Source organism: Dermacentor variabilis, chromosome 9 (assembly GCF_050947875.1).
Source record: "Dermacentor variabilis isolate Ectoservices chromosome 9, ASM5094787v1, whole genome shotgun sequence".
Taxonomy (NCBI): domain Eukaryota; kingdom Metazoa; phylum Arthropoda; class Arachnida; order Ixodida; family Ixodidae; genus Dermacentor; species Dermacentor variabilis.
Genome location: NC_134576.1, coordinates 35,160,556 through 35,177,486, shown reverse-complemented (window position 1 = coordinate 35,177,486; position 16,931 = coordinate 35,160,556). Strand labels below are relative to the sequence as shown.

The 16,931-nt window shown below is 43.9% G+C and overlaps 1 long non-coding RNA gene across 2 annotated transcripts; it reads right to left on the bottom strand.

Annotated features, from left to right (window-relative positions):
• Positions 1 to 5,030: 5,030 nt before the first annotated feature.
• On the bottom strand, positions 5,031 to 10,339 carry LOC142592601 (uncharacterized). Of its 2 annotated transcripts, none has more exons than XR_012830733.1 (3): positions 10,007 to 10,339; positions 9,122 to 9,248; positions 5,031 to 6,759 (listed from the first exon to the last, which is right to left on the bottom strand). It is a non-coding gene; the product is annotated as an uncharacterized LOC142592601 (long non-coding RNA). The 2 variants fall into 2 exon arrangements; XR_012830732.1 differs by having other exon boundaries at positions 9,135 to 9,248.
• Between the last annotated feature and the right edge of the window lie 6,592 nt (positions 10,340 to 16,931).

Sequence of the window (16,931 nt, the reverse complement as noted above, 5' to 3'; positions counted from 1 at the left end):
AATATATATGCCTGTGCTACCTTGAAGTCATCGTCGTGCTTTCTTCAGATTTCTCGGCGCACCTCTCTCGTCTCCGCCAAGTTTTGACATGTCTTATAAGGGCTGGTCTTCAGTTCGGTATCAAAAAATGTCGCTTTGATGCTCGCACCTTGACAATCTCGGGCCATGTTGCATCCAAAGACGGCGTCCTCTCTGATCCTGCGAAACTTCGCGCTGTCGCCGAGTTCCCTAAGCCAACGTCGCTGAAAAACCTCCAGAGCTTCATCGGCCTTTGTTCTTGTTTTTGTCGCTTTGTGCGCAATTTCGCGACCGTTATCGCTCCTTTGTCGCGCCTTCTCTTCGTTGGCACCGACATGTTCAGCTGGTCTCCTGAATGTGATGACGCATTCCAGGCACTACGCCAATTGCTCTCCTCCCATACTCCGGCACTACAATCCCGGGCACCTACGGAGGTACACACAGATGCAAGCGGCGCGGGCCTTGGTTCGGTGCTCGCCCAAAGCAAGCCTGTCATAACGAGTATGTTGTCGCCTACGCGAGCTGAACCCTCACAAAGGCTTAGACTAAATAACGCTGAGAAATAGTGCCTGTTTATAGTTTGGGCTCTTGGGAAGTTCCTGCCCTACCTTTATAGACGCCCTTTTACGTTGCCACCCACCACCACGCTCTTTGCTGGTTGTCAACTTTTAAAGACCCCTCGGGCTGCCATGGTCGCTGAGCCCTGCGGCTGCATGAGTATGATATCCACGTAGTGCTCAAGCCTGGCCGCAAGCACTCCGAAGCGGACGCCCTTTCTCGCTTAGGCAAGAATCAGATGTATGCGTCAAGAGACAAAGCCGGCAATATCCTTGCTAATATGGATAAGATAGTTCAAGTGGCTGAGGAGTTCCATATTTACTCAGTACTAGTGGCACGCACGACGGTAATAGAAGAGGGAATAGTCTAGAGTTATTTGGCATCCCACAAGTAACACCGGAAGAAGTAAAGAAAGCGATGAACAAAACCGCTTGTCTTCGTCGTTCTTTTGGTCCCTGTCTATGTACGCGCTGTAAGAGATGGTTGAAACAATGGAATACCAACTAGCCCGTACCCAAACCCTGCTTCAATCTAAATTCGGTCTGCCTCGCTCTAGCTTTTAATGTCTGAAGACAAGAACCAACTAACACGTTAGGAGGGGAATCGGTGCGCTTATATTTGCTGTGAATAAAATTAACAGCCTTATGTTGAACAGTTTCTAGTTACGGTGGCTTTTGCGACTGTGTTCACATTCAGGTGTGCTCTTCCCTTCCACCCATGTCACTGTCACTCGCATCACTCTCGCTGCTTGAAACCCATCCGTCTGAAATTAGAAGCTGGTCGAGGCTTGCGTCCATGAGGCCGTCACGTTACCAGGACTCCTCGTCGATTTTATTAACATGAGCACATGCCCGAAGTCACTTGCACACTGTCACAAGATTTATGCCTTTATGCAGCCATTTTTCGACACCCGACAGGTGAATGTTGATTGTTAGCAGCGACGTAACCTTTCACCTGGTTCCATATTAGACAGGAATAAACTCTCAATGATATGGAGGAATGCTCACGACGTCGTGACCGGCAGCCTTAGCAGCAAAATGCACGCGATAGGCGGAAGACATCTTTCTGTGTTGGTTCACTAGCTCCAATAATTCAGTCTTTAATTCGTCCTGGGAAAATGCGATGACCTTCTCTGTCTTTCGTGTTAACGGCCTTGAAATTTTCTCAAGCTGAAGCCTATAGTAAGGGGCATTGTCCATTACTATGACACTGGGTGGTTTGATGTTAGGGAAACGCTGTTAAGTGAACCACTTCCCGAAGCGCCGCCCATTGATTTCCTTGCGGTAGTCAGCAGTTACTATCGCTGAGCGGGAAACGAGGCACACAGCATATAAGAAGCCATCATTGCTAACGGCGTGCGACAGGATCAGCCACCCACCTTTGTTTGTCTTTTGATGCGCGAAGCGGTGTTGTCCAACCTTGCCGAAAAGCATTTTCCCGTGTGGTGACGTGCACACCCTCCCATACTTCCTCTTTTGTGTGGCCGGCAATGGCCCAATTTTCTTAAACGCAGCCTATAGGTCTGCAAGAACAAACAATAAAATTTAATTGAAGAATGTCATCAGCTACAAACACGGCACTTTCGCAAGATAGGAGAAGAAACTACACAGTGGGCCCTGTTCAGCTATTATGATCAAACAATCAGCACGGGCCGCTTGTTCATGCTACTCAACAACCAAGGCCTACCGGTAAAGCATCATACTAAGCTCAGTGCCCTTACACTATGTGAAGAAGGATGACCAGCGAAGCTGTGTATGTGGGTCTCTCTGTCTTACTCCCCCTCCACTATCGTTGGGATCGGCCCACGTACGTCGAGTGGTTAACACCAGCATCACCTCCGCCATGGGTCGGCTCCGTACTTCATTATCTTCGGTATCGGCCCACGTATGGGGAGTGCTTCACGCCTCCGTCACCTCCGCCGCGGGTCGGCGAGGCATTGCATTATCTTCCGTATCACCCCACGTATGCGGAGGGCTTCATCCGTGCGTCACCTCCGCCGCGGGTAGGCTCGGTATTGCACTATTTTCGGGATGGGCCCACGTACAGGGAGTGTTTCACGCCTGCTTCACCTTCGCCGCGGGTCGGCCGGCACTGCACTATTTTCGGTATCGGCCCAGTATTGGGAGGGCTTCATGCCTGCTTCCCTTCCGCGGCGGGTCGGCCGGCATTGCACAAGCTTTGGCATCGGCCCACCTGTGGTGAATGCTTCACGCCTGCTTCGCCTTCATCGCGGGTCTGCCCACCATTGCGCTGTCTTCGGGATTTACCCCGCATTGCACATCTTCGGTATCGGCTTATTTATGCGGTGTGCTTCACGCCTGTCACCTCCGCCGCGGTTCGGCTCAGTATTGCACTATGTTCGGGAGGAGCACACGTTTGGGGAATGCTTCATGTCTACACCACCTCCGCCGCGAGTCAGCCGCCATTGCACTATCTTCGGGGTCGGACCACGTATGGGGAGTGCTTATTGCCTGCTTGTCCGCGCCGTGGGTCGGCCGGGCATTGCACTACCTTCAGGATCGGCCCGGCATTGCACTATCTTAGGGATCAGCTCACGTATGAGTAGTGCTCACGCCTGCTTCACGTCGGCCGAGGGTCGGCCCGGTATTCTATTGTCATCTGGATCAACCCACGTATGGGATGTTTTGTGTGTACACACGGGCAGAATCCTTGGGGAACTATCCCATAACATCTTCCGTGTAATTTGCTGTAAAATTGATTAAGCCTTTGCGTTTATATATTGAGAATTAAGGGATTAATTAAGTTAATATTTATTTATTTAAATAATGACAACGACAAAACACATAATAATTAATTGATGAACTAATTATGTATTTAATTACTCACAACGATCAACGCGGGAGCAGTTGCAAGAGTGCGTTCGTGCTGTGGCGGCGAGAAGCGCCTACGAGCCAGCTGCGGAAGAAGAGACGCTGGAGCTTATCTTGCTCTTTTATAGTTGTGTGTTAACAAACGGACACGATCCTACGAGAAATAGCCCTAAACCGCTTCGCCGTAAAACGATGGCCAGGAGAGTGCCGTCAGCGACATTGCTAGCATTGTAATGCGATGATGCTCGACGTGAGGCTGCCAAAAACAGCTGCGTTTGTAATTTCCACTTTAATGTGCGTTCCGTTGATATAATGCATGGACAAAACTGCATTCAAAAACGCGTGTGTTTGTTCCTATCGCGAGCACCGAAAAGCTGGACGCTACTGCGTCCTCACTGAGGAGTATTGGGCTAGTCGGGATGGCGCGTCCTTTATGATTCCACTTAATTACAGAGAAATGCGCGTTGCGTCTGTTGCGTTTGGAGAGCAATGTTCTCATCGTATAGTTTGCTGGGTTAACAAAAAATTTACTTACTATCTACACGCTATAACGTTTATAAAATTGAGCGGCTCTCGTACGAACCATTTCTGAGTGCGAAATTCTCGGACGGTACGCAGGTACTGCCGTCCCCACCTGATGACATCGTTTCTTTCGAAGAGCGCACAATTTCTCTTCCATTTGCAAAAACAAAAGCCGATATCATTAAGAAGCCCTTGCATCGTTCGCACATTGATTTTAGGCATGCTCATGTCCCTGTCACTGCAGTAAAACACGTTGTGGGGCTAGTTGGTTCATAGGTTTCGATAGAATAAGCGCCAAAATTGACGGCACACAAGAAGAAATACAGACAGGACAAGGCGCTTCCTGTCTGTCCCGCCTTGTCCTGTCTGTATTTCTTCTTGTGTGCCGTCAATTTTGGCGCTTATTCTACCGAAAGTCCCTGTCACTGGCCACATCTTGAGCGAGTTTTGGAGCTGCCGAAATTTCATTTCGCAGAACGTCATCATCATCAGCAGCAGCCTATATTATGTTCACTGAAGGAGGAAGAGTACTCTACCCTTACAAAAATTTTTTATGTGTTTTTTTAGAAAGTCTTTTGAATGTTCTCTATAGAACTCTATTGTGTTTATTTTGATTGCCTATAGAATTTTCCTATAGAGTTTCAAAAGTTATTTGGCCACCGCATTCTTATAGGAACTCTAAAGACTCATTTCTATAGAACATTTCTATCGAGTTGCTTTAAAGATGCTAAAGACAAATTTCTATAGAATATTTCTATCGAGTTTCTTTAGAGATGCTAAAGACAAATTTCTATAGAATATTTCTATCGAGTTTCTTTAGAGATGCTAAAGACAAATTTCTATAGAATATTTCTATCGAGTTGCTTTAGAGATGCTAAAGGCAAATTTCTATAGAATATTTCTATCGAGTTGCTTTAGAGACGCTAAAGACAAAATTCTATAGAATATTTCTATGCAGTTGCTTTCGAGTACCTACAAGCAAATGCCTATAAAAGCTAGGCCGATACGTGTAAAGAACTTGCAATTTACCAAAGTTCTACTGTAGGCAATAGGGACTACAGTAAATGCAGTGGCAAAATAATTGGTGCTACAACCACAAAGTATTCAGTTTGAAATGTTTATTGCACTTCAGACTAGATACATACTTCATATATGTGACATACACGCTTCAGACTAGAACTTGCAACACACAAACTGTAGCTGCCAACATGCTTCTCAGGTCAAGCTGGTGGTGCAAACACGCGAAACATGAGGTAAAAGAATCAGTGGCAGACTTGATTACAGTTGACACCTGGCAATAACAGGCTTGACTAGGACAAGAAACCATACCATTAAAACTGCAAAAGGAGTGCCTGTTCCAGCAGTGCACATTGAACGGTTGGATACTAAAGCCTGAAAATAGACTGATATGAATGTGCACTGCAATGTTGTGTCAGCCTGATGAAACGACACAGCATTTTAGTTTGTTTAAGTGCAAAAATAACACTGGCAGTCGCTGTGAAAATGTGGCAAATAATGGCTTTCACAGATAAGTACACCATATACCGAAACCACACAGCATATTAGTCTATGTTTATGTGTAAAATTAGCACTCGCAGGCCCTGCAAAAATGTGGCAAACAGTGGTTATCATAGAGCAGTACAGCATATATCGTACAAAGTTTAAAAGCTTGTATTTCGTTGTAAGGGAAACAATTTTGAGATCAGAGCCAATATTCTAATTAGGGTGAGAAATACAAACCAGACCGACACACGCAACGACTAAAAAAGAGATTTAGCTCAGGAGCTCCTATGTAATGCACATAAACAGTAAATAGTTTTTCTCGGCAACTATGGAATCAAATTTGATGAGGTTTGATACATTTAAAAATGTTTAAATCATAGTTTTACATTAAAACTATCAATATTTATTAAAATTTGCTGAAAATAGCAAAACCTGAAGGAAAAGGACTTAGTTAGCAACTGTAAAAAAATAAAGAAGAACTAGCACAAGTTCGTTAATTCTGTAAATTTTCCTACTCAAATACATCCAAAATACAGAAATACTTTTGAGACAACCACAGCACTAATTTGAAGTTTGTGGCATTTGAGAATTCAACTTGTTGCAGGAAGAACTATTTGGCAGGTTTAAGAAAAATAACACCACGAAGCTTACTAATCCCCGTCTCTGTGCCAGAAAGAGATATCACAGTTCTGCAGACTCCATCTGCTATGTCTAAAGTCAACAAACTTGATATATGAATTTACAGCTTACATGAAATTGTTGCAATATTTGAGAGTTTCGCACATCTAATCATAAATTAGTGATTGTATATTAGAGCAGCATATGGTATCTCTAATTTGCCAGATTAAATTATGGTATTAGGTCCAACAGAAATGTGATCTCATTCTTTAGTTATGAGTAAGATTTGTTAACCTTACTGCTCTGTTTCTTCAAAATTTGCAGTTTTCATGAATTCGTATCAAAAGCAGACTAGTTGTCTGGAAATGTTTTATCATGGTACTGTGCTACGTGAATTATGCTTTTTCAAATAACATGTTTACTTTGATGCAATGATATGTCTTTATTTTATCTGATTCCTTGCTGAAAAACTGCACAGTATTCACGAGATATGAATAAATAAATATTAAGTGAATAAGTAAACAAATAAATATTGCGGTTTGTCTTATCATTCTACCACCAGCATGACGTGTATGGAGCTTTGGCTACTGCTCACATGTTGCAAGTTCATTCTTACATGATCACCTGCTATTTCACTTCCCAGGAAAGGAGCGAGGAAAGGCTAGTTTTTGGCCTCATTTGGTCCGTCTAGTAACGGCGACGCTGGAGCCTGGAAAATACAATTGAAATTAATTTTCAAAAGGTGTAATGAACATTCAGCCATAATGTATTAGCAGGCACAAACATGCCACAAATATCTATATAGTTGTAGCATTATGCTAAGTTTCATTTCAGTATTTCAGAAAAAAATTATAACAGAAAAGTGGCAGAACACCCCACCTCCCCACCACTCTGCCAAACAGCGGCAGTTCTTTTGAGAATCATTTTTGACAATATCTTTACTTTCCCAAGATACTGTGACATCAGCACTGGGCCAATGTGCCTGGCAGTAGAATATCATTGCTGATGACAAAAAGCATCTCCAAACGACAACAGCCTAGTCACACATTAATCTCATCTTGCAATGACAACACATTCCTCATTTATAAGATAAGCAAGCAGGAACACCCATGAGCTAAGAGTCCTATACAGACGTCACACTGTGCATAGGAAACAAATTTTTTGAAAAGAAGGGAATGACCTACTGGCTTCTATTGCTGAGCAGTAGACAAAATTAATATTCCATCCGCGGTTAGCCATAGTTGGTATGTACTATGCTTAATATGCCAATAATAAATTTCTCACATGGAGCTTGAGCAATCATGATGATGCATGTAAGTATCCATTGTATGGGGAACAATAATGTTTTAAGTTGTTTTCGCAAATTATGATGGATAACTGCCAATTAGTGGTATTTGGAACACAGTCGCAGTGTCACTGTCAGATACAATGGACACAGTATATTCGTGCTTTTTGAGTTATTGAAACAATTAGTTTCTAATCTAGTACAGGTATGTACACTGATATGTATACTAAACGCAATGATAAGACTTCCCAATTGCAATTGAAAAGTTAATTCAGTTTTAATTAAAAAGGGTCCTTCTTGCAACATGGCATGTGAAAAACAGAAAACAAAAATTATACTAATCATGTCTCTTTGAAAATTGATTGCATAACTGCTCTGTAGGTCAAGCAGAAAATTTAACAAGAAATAACGTGCCTAAAACTAGTTGCAACAAACAAATTTGTTCCTACGAAGGTTGCAGACAATTCAGTAAACAGATTGTGACCCAGTCTTTTTATGTGGCATTCCTCAGCGAATTTGTTGGTCAATTGGTTGCCGCAGCTGAACAAAACAGATGAACAGTCTAAATCTGGTGTGCAGCCCCAGTCCCAAGGGTGCATGGTCAAGTGGGACGAACATACTGATCCGGGGAGTGAATTATGGTGCTGTCTTAGGCACGTGTTGAGGCACCGGCCAATCTGCTGCATGTACATTTGACCAAATATACACATGATCACAAGAATAGACTACACTACCTCTGACAGACACAAGACAAATTTAGTGGTATCTAAGCAAGCCTTTCTTGTCGGGGTGCCTATATGCACAGCAGTGTGCAAGAGAATTGAGAAAGGCAAGCAGGCAAGGGAGGCTTGCTCGGTGAAAGATACCACCAAAATTGGCGTGTGTGTCACAGGCAGCGTACTGTATCCCTTTCACATGTGGTCAAGTGTACATAGGGCAAACTGGCCGGTATCGTATGTGTATAAGAGACCACCATATTTCATTTAAAAGACCAGTATGGTCATCCAACTTGGCCGTACATTTCCACAACGGGGCTTCATGTTGGATTACAATCGTTCATCTGTTTTCATCCACTGTAAAAATTGACAAGTGAAATCGATGAGGCATACCACATATATAGTAAGACATGTGGGTGAGCCGCCATTTCTAATGCAACAAACAAAAAAGGCATCCTGTGTAGGTCACAAGGTATCCATATCAGTCTGTGCCTATGTACTACTGAAGTAAATGCAGCATAGTAAATACTGACCATCATATTAATTTTCAAGAAATTAAAGCTCACCAAATGTGTATTTCGCAGTGGCTGTTACTAAGGGAACAAAGAAGTAACTGTAAAGATATCAATGATAAACAAAGGTGTGCACACTACGTGCTTAGACCTGTGACATATTTAGTCCACTACACTTCGAATTCCTACATGCACAGAAAACTGCACGAGATTGTAGCACAAACAGAAAAAAATTATGCAAATAAGGGGTACAGCATAGGAAATAGTTTTCAAAGAATAAAACCACAATAAAAAGTCATAAATACACTACGTACAAAGCAAAAATTATATTTAACTTGCAGGTAAGCAACTTACGCAAAAGAAATACTAAACATCAGGAAAGGTTAGGTATAGTTTTATACAGAACACAATAATGTGGGCATAATGGCTTTGCACACAAATAGGTAGCAAGTTCAATAAGGTTGCATAAATATTTAGTCTCTTTAGTAAGCTGCAGTATGGAATGTGTTGACAAAATTTACCATGAATGACACCAAGCCCCCTTTTTGGAACACATACATTTCATACACACCTGGCATGACCATCCAGATCACACGCCATGCTGCTGCAGCCATATATCCAGAGGGTCTGCATTTCTGGGGGCTCCTCGATCTTGTAGTTTATGTTGTGGGTCACGGCCTCGCCACTACAAAATGAGTTCCATGTTAGCTTATAGCAGTGGCACAATAAAGCTGTGATATCGTGAAAACATGCAATCAGCACCTAAAAGGGTCATGAAAACAATGTCTGCACTAATGTGGAAAGAGAGCAAATGCTTGAAATTATCGAATGTCATGACAATAGGGACCTCTACATCAAATAATGTTTTGGACGCGCCGTAGCAGCAGATTACAATCTAATCTTAATGTTTTTTCCATTACTTAGTATAGGCAACGTTCCCCTGTCATGTTTAGTTAAGTCAGTTATGTCAACACATCTTGTCTTGGAAATAAAGCTGTACTAGTAGCAAGCTGTGATTGGCTTACATTTTTTCCCTAGAACTGTTCGTTAGCCAAAAACCCCGTAAGCAGAGATTGTGCACAACGTCGAAGCATTTATAAGTGAGGAAACGTCATTGAAGAAAGAATCGATGAAGAGGTAGACGGGTCGTAACTATGCAACTTTAGCAGACAGGCGGGAGCTCACGCACAGCTGCACAAGGTGAACACGATTTCCGAAACTTTTCTCAGCGGAAGCAAACGCTTATCAGGATTATCAATTCCGCACTGTGGCAATAGAGTTGCGTACACAATTTTTACAACCAGCGCGTAGCAAGTATCAGCACAGGGTTCACTGTTGACGTGGGTGTTCCACTTGCTACGTTCGCAAGGCACTCTATACAGACACGGGAAGCACACACAACACGGATGAACGCACGTGTAGTTGGCGAGCACGATTGCTTACCGTTTCAACAGTACGGCGAGGTCGAAAGGCGCTCTCCAAGTTTCCAGTGATGCGCCTGCGATGTTACTTGCAGCAAACAAGCCGCTGGGTAGTGGACGAGCTGAGGCACGCTAATAATACGCATTACTTCTTTGCGCCGTCCAGCAAGCTTTCCACGACAACCAGCGGAGACAAAGGGAACGCACTCCACGGCATGAAAATCGTTGGTCCACATTTAGCTGGCGCGCCACGCATACGGCGTGCTTACAGCGAGACTCAAGCCATCTTCTGGCACTTTCGTGCTCGCGAACTACGTCTCATTTCATTACAGCAAACCTAATAACACACGATCAAACAAACCATAGAGTTAGTAGAACAACTCTAGAGGAACAGCTGGGCCGGAAAAGTGGGAACCTCTAGGGCGCCGCCCTGTTGCTACTGGTCAATGTGGCCAGCGCAATTACTATTGAAAGCGCTGAAAACAAGTACAGGTCACCTTATGCTTTGTCATCTAAAAACGCATACCTGATGGCTTTATGAAGGTGGTGCGTTAATATTAAGTTTACAGAAAGCGATCGCTAAGTCCGTGACTTATGTAAATCACAATGTACGCATTCATGCAATAAAGGATGACGCGAATTTCGGTTTCGAATCTGTTTTTTTGGATGCGTAGTAGTTTCGTACAGTTTAGGTTTGACATGCGATCGCGCGTCGACATCGGACGCTATGGTACACTCGTGCCTTATGTGCCACCGAAGTCCCGGAGTGCTCTGGCATATACCTTCACATGTAAGTAAACGAATGTATCTCCTTGTTGAGAATATCACGCGAATAGGCAGCTCTCGTGGTGCATCACAATCGTTTGAGAAACGTCACAGTATTTTTCTACATGCGGAGCGGCGTTTTTATTTGCAGGTTTCCCTTCAGTAGGAAATTGCTGGACAGGCGGACCAGCGCACCGGAATTGTACTGGCGAAGCCACAAGCAACTCAAAGAATCTGTTTAATTGTTGCACTTTGAAGAATCATGCTTCTACAAAGGCCACAGCAGAAAAACAGCCTGATGGCGATCGAGTATCTCTGTGCCACGAAGTAATCAAGAGGCGAGTGCCTAATGCGGACGAAATCGAGTGCATCGAGACTTAGAACGACAAAAGCTGAGCTAGTTGGTAAGGATTCATTATGCAAAACAGAGGTGAGGCGTGCAGACAGGACACAAGAGTAGAGAAGTGGGCGGCGCTTGTGTTGTTTGCTTGTAAATATGCTACTCTTGTGTCCTGTCTGCACGCCTCACCTCCGTTTGGCATAACGAGTGCACCAACCCACATATTAATAGCGTAGGCGTTTCATTAACTGTGCAATATTTTCAACACTTCCTTGCATGCCATTTCATGTGGAATATCTTTTCTGATCACAAATTTGTGCAGCGAATCTATTTGCATGATCGACTCCGGGCCTGTGGGAACGTTCACTTGCACTTGATGCTGAGTCTTTTACATGTATCCATAAACTGCAGATATGCACATCAGATCCCTGCGAGCATTTTCAAAATTCAATTATTTTAGACAACAGGCACATATGCAATACTGACATAATCCCGAATACCACTAAGCAGCTGGGACACATTTTTGTTGACCATACTCGCATGTAAAATAAGTAAATCATGTGGACAGCTCCAGCTCATTTTCCTTAAATCAGTGTGTACAAGGGGTATGCAAAGATAATTTTTTTCTCGCGCACCGAATATTTTGCTGTATAAGCAAAAGAACCCACCATGTTAGTGTAACGTATCTTGTACATCACACTAATATGTGCTTTAATTTACCAAGTGAGATGAGTTACTTTTATGACTCATTCATTCATATCACACTGCAAGCTGCATTCATCAACCTTCAATTGGATTTTGCAAATGTTTCATGAAACATGTTTCCCTTTTATTCAGATATGCAATGGCAAGCCCTTCCCTGTGTTCCAAAGGTAAATTTAAGCTCTAAATTAAAGAAGACATTTCTAGTCAGAAACAAGCAAAAATGGTGAATGCAGAGTATCAGAAACCCAAGGTACAGAAATTATGAGAAGTGTCGAATGATTTTAAGGAAAGAGTCGTATTTGAATATGCAAGACTCTTTAGTGGAGGTCAAGCAAGTCAATATAGGTAGAATACTCTGCAAAATTATGCGAGTGAGGGGATGTCAAACAATGGGTCAGGAAATACATTGTTTTTCTGCAAAACAAAAGCTGATTGCCATTACATAAATCACTTTAGCATCATGAGACTGCTGCTTGATAAATTCAGAAATAAACCAAAAAACAAGACACGCAAAAATAAAAAACAATTTAATGATGCTCTCTCCACACTGGGACAAATAAAAACAAACACATCACATCTAATGTGGACATATCAGACGCCTTGTGAAACACTAAAGGAAAAATTCAGTTTCGAGCTATGGCACTTGCCGCATAGATGTGGGGGGCCTTGCACTAATAGTGATAGTTACCCCTGCATTTAGAAATTGAAAGCATTCGTGCAGACAAGGATGATTCTTTATATTTTTGGCTACCACTTCAAATGCCTCCACCAAGTGTTACAATGCTGCACGCAGCCATACTAAGGATCTCGCAGCAACACCTGCAGGTAAAAAACAGAAGCAGTCAAAGTGCTGGTGTGTACTGGACACTATGTTTGAAAACTTTTAGGCAAGAAGAGTGCAAGAAGCAGACATAACAACTGCATTTATTTCCATAATTCCCCATTTGAATGGCCTTTTCTTTTTGCTTAGACAATGCCTACGCCTAGCCACAGCAGCTCCCTCATACAGACTCCGCAAGCCAAGAGGCCATGGAGGCAAATGCAGGTAAGAGGCAAGAAGCAATAGCACTGGTATCGACATTCATCTAATTTCTTTCTTTTTCTTTCGTTTAGGCAGCCAGCACACCTCGAACAGCCACCTTGACTGCGGGTGTCACCCTAGTCGCCAAGGAAACATTTGAGGGAAAGCGACAGGCACTGTGAACAGCCACTTCTCCATGTAAACGATACTCTTTCTCTCGGATGACTCCTACGCCTCGCCACGCCAGCACACTTGTGCACAAAGATGCCGCGCAGGCACGTGCAGGTCAGAGGCAAGAATCAGTGGCACTGGTGTCGACATTCACCCAATTTCTTTTTCTTACACTGAGGCAGCCAGCACACCTCGAACAGCCACCTCGACTGCGGGTGTGTCAGTAGATTCCTGTTGTACATATGCTCATAATAAACTTCAGTAAACTTGAACTTGATAATAAACTTGAAGGCAAATGGGACACTGATGCATTGTATTTTTGAACATTTATTGTACACATACAATATATTTTATACTTTGCAGTGCTACAGAGCGTATTTTGAGGCTTCCCCCTATACTTTGCACCTTTAATTACGTATGTTTTGTGTGGCCCTCAATGCAGTTCATGTTATAGCAGCTGCTTTGTCTGTGTATCGCACATTGGCTTAAGCTCGTGATATCCACATACTTCTCTCACATATACAAAATAAAGTTCTATGTAGTCCTCAGTGTTACAACAAAAAATGAAAGTAAACATTCCGATCGTGGAATTGTGTTTATTACAGTGATTCCTATAACAGTTACTGAGAAGTTGACAACTTGAACTGGTCAATCGGTCCATAGCCTCCTCTATTCTTCAAAAATAAAGGAGGCTATGATCCGTCATGGCAAGGAATTGTATGTATACATAAAAAAGGGGGTATGTGTGTGTGTTTGTAGTGGGAGGTATAGGATTAGGGCGGTACGAAAAAATGTACCAACACCGTCCTCTAGACCCATTCCGTTAAGGTACTGTAAGAAAGCGTATTATGCATAAAGTTCATACAACGAACTCTGATATTACTACATAAGCCAGGCGACGCGAGCTACATTTGTCATGACGCATTCGCGACTGCACCGGATGCCCCCCATATTATTCTCGTTAATCGTGCTCACTGCACCGAGGCAAAAGAAAGATCATGGGCGCAGGTGCCTTTAAAGTATCTCGACCTTGCGAGGCACTGCTGCGCGTATCAGGGTAGCTGTCCGTGCGAACACTCCCTGGCACACACACCTGCCTCGGCGGCCCCAACCTACGTACCGTTCTGCTTCGAGCTTTGATCCCCCCCACTGTCACTTGGGTGCCCTGGAGTTCTTGCGCCGCCTGCTTTATTATAATCTCAGGTGCTCTCCTGAGACTTCCGTTTGTCGGTTACATGTGCCCTACAGCTGGATCAGTACTTATAATAACAAAAAAACCGATCATCGCGAAAGCGGCTTTTGCAACGTACCGCGCCCGTGCGAAGAGAATTACGGAACGCCAACGAGGAATCTGACCACAGCTTCGAGCTCGTAACCTCGTCGAGTGACACTCCTGCAACAGGCGTGACCGCTGAAAACCGCATACCGCCGGAAACTTCAACAGGATCATCCCTCAGTTGCATAACTGCCACCTGTACGGCAAACATGGACCACACACACGCCGTCCCGCAACATAGAATAAAGAACCAACTTATAAAGCCCAAACACACGGCTGCACGCACACATCACGACACTACTAGCGAGACGCCATGCTGCATGCTGCTACGCTGCTACTGTTGCCGGATTAAAACTGACTACTGTCACCAAGTCTAGCAAGCCTCTCAGGAGCTGGCAACCTCGGCACGTAGCAACATGGCGGCGCTCATGCGGTTCCCGATTTCAATGCATAGGCCCTATGGGTAGCTTGTCCTCTAGAGTCAGTATAGTAACTCTATGAAACAAACACATCGATGCAGCTCGCACAACAACCGTTGAAGACGGAGCAATTACAACACGCCGTATCTTCGTATTCTACCTGTCGCGTTGAATACGAAAATACCGACGCTGCCAGCGCCGTCTGTATAATAGTGCGGCTGTTGTGGCCTCCGTGATTCCTACAATAATACCCACTACAGCAGGTTTTGTGCCGTTTTGGGCCGAACTACATACATATGTTGCTAGACAAGAAGAAACATTGACATGCTCATATTGTGTGCTATAGTTTAGGGCAGAAATAAATTACATGCAGTATTCTTGCTTTTGAATCGCTTATGCCACATGTAGTCAGCAAAAAGCATGGCCTTCAAGATCCGGACAATTTACCCTGCGTAAGCTATTGCTGGGGTGTGATTTTAACGATTTCAACCTCGGTCACTGGCCTTAAAACCTTAACTGACTTTATGCTCAGCCGTTACCTGCACTACATGCGCCCTCACTTCGTTTCTCATTGAAGTAACTTCCTGCTGTCGTTTAAATGTAGCCCAGAAATTGTCCACACAACCTCGGAGGTACACATGTGCAGTGTGTGATGTTTCCGTGCGCTTGTGTCCGTCGCACAGCAACATAATTTATATACGATGATTTTTAATTTTACCCGTGAGGCACAGGTTACGCTTATGTGTTCCCTATCTTGCTTTCGTGGCGATGTGCTTATCATGCGCGGATCGCGCTCATGTGGTCTGTGACTTTTCAAGATTCCTTGAAAAAAAAATCGTTTCTGCAGCGTGCATTTGTCGCATTTGAGTGGTGTGTGCCAGAAATGTGCGGCGGCGTTCGATGTGTTTCCGCCCCAAGTGCTGCAGTCACTGCATGCCAGCAAATAGATATGACGCGATTGCTAAGGCGCAGTTTTGCTTAGTGTTTCTCGGTATACATCTTTGTGATTTGCCTGCATATGCGATATAAACCACAATGCGCGCTTCCGTTATATTTCTTTGGTTTTCCTAATTTCGATTAGTGTGATGTTTGCCTTCGTCAATGAGTGTCTTTTTAACGATGCTCTTACTTCCTAGTAAAAAACCTCGGAAATGCCAATTGCAAGAACCAGCGTCTTCCAGTGCCTTCCAGTGTGAAATCAGCGCGTTGTTATTATTTTTTTTTAAGCACTGGATCGCACTGGGTACGCTGGCGCTCGCTGGGACTCACTCGAGACCAGTGAGAACGCTGGATAAGAGAGCTGGGTCACACTGGAAGAGACGGTCGCATTGGAAACCGCTGGTTGTGTTTGTGCCGCGCTGGCTCCAGTACGCAAGGACGAGCGCTGCTCAGTATTAAATGCTTTATACAATTTCATCACTTCATACTAGTCTCTTGTCCTAAATAACGCCATATCTTAGGGTCATAGAACTATTTCGTGTCGCAGCATGGAATAAAGGTGCGTGAGCTGCCTTGTTTATTCCTGCACATGTGACAATGAAAATCACTTTCGTTTTTTTGCATTTTGCCTTTTGACAAAGCGGATAGCTAAATTCTTGAACGAAACCATGCAAACGCAGAGGATGCCGCTTTTTTAGTAGTTCGCACGTAACATATGATTGGGAGTTATCGCCATTGTCGCAGTGTTGTGGAGTGGACATGAAATCCAGAAGTCGTTCAGACGCGCTCGAACAGACCCCGAGTTCGAAGCCTACCGCTGCTTGATATTATCGCACCGATAACAAGGCTGAGGCCATTCGTGCGCTTCCACTTTCCCTATTGTACTAAAAAGAGTTCTGAGGCTCAAATACACACATTTTAGCTTTCGCCAGCTACCCGCGCCGAGATCAGTCCCCACCGAAGCTTAGGCATAGCGTATCCGCCGATCGAGTCCGTCTGCACGCTATCGGCGCGTCTAACCTCAAGAATCAAGGAGTCTAACAAGGATAAATTACTTTATATTTCAGATTTCGCATCGGTGCTTTCAAATAAACAATTTTTTCATGTCTACAGTGCCAGCACAAGAAGTGAGGAGCGCCGATGTGACGCGTCATAAACGCAGGTATATGTGCTGTCGCCGAAGGCTCCCAGCACTAGCCTGCGCTTCTCTGACGAAGATATATGACTAGACAGACGTGTAGACTGAAATACATCACTGAACTAAGAAAACATAGCATACCCCTCGCGTGAAGAACAAGAAACGGCTATCGA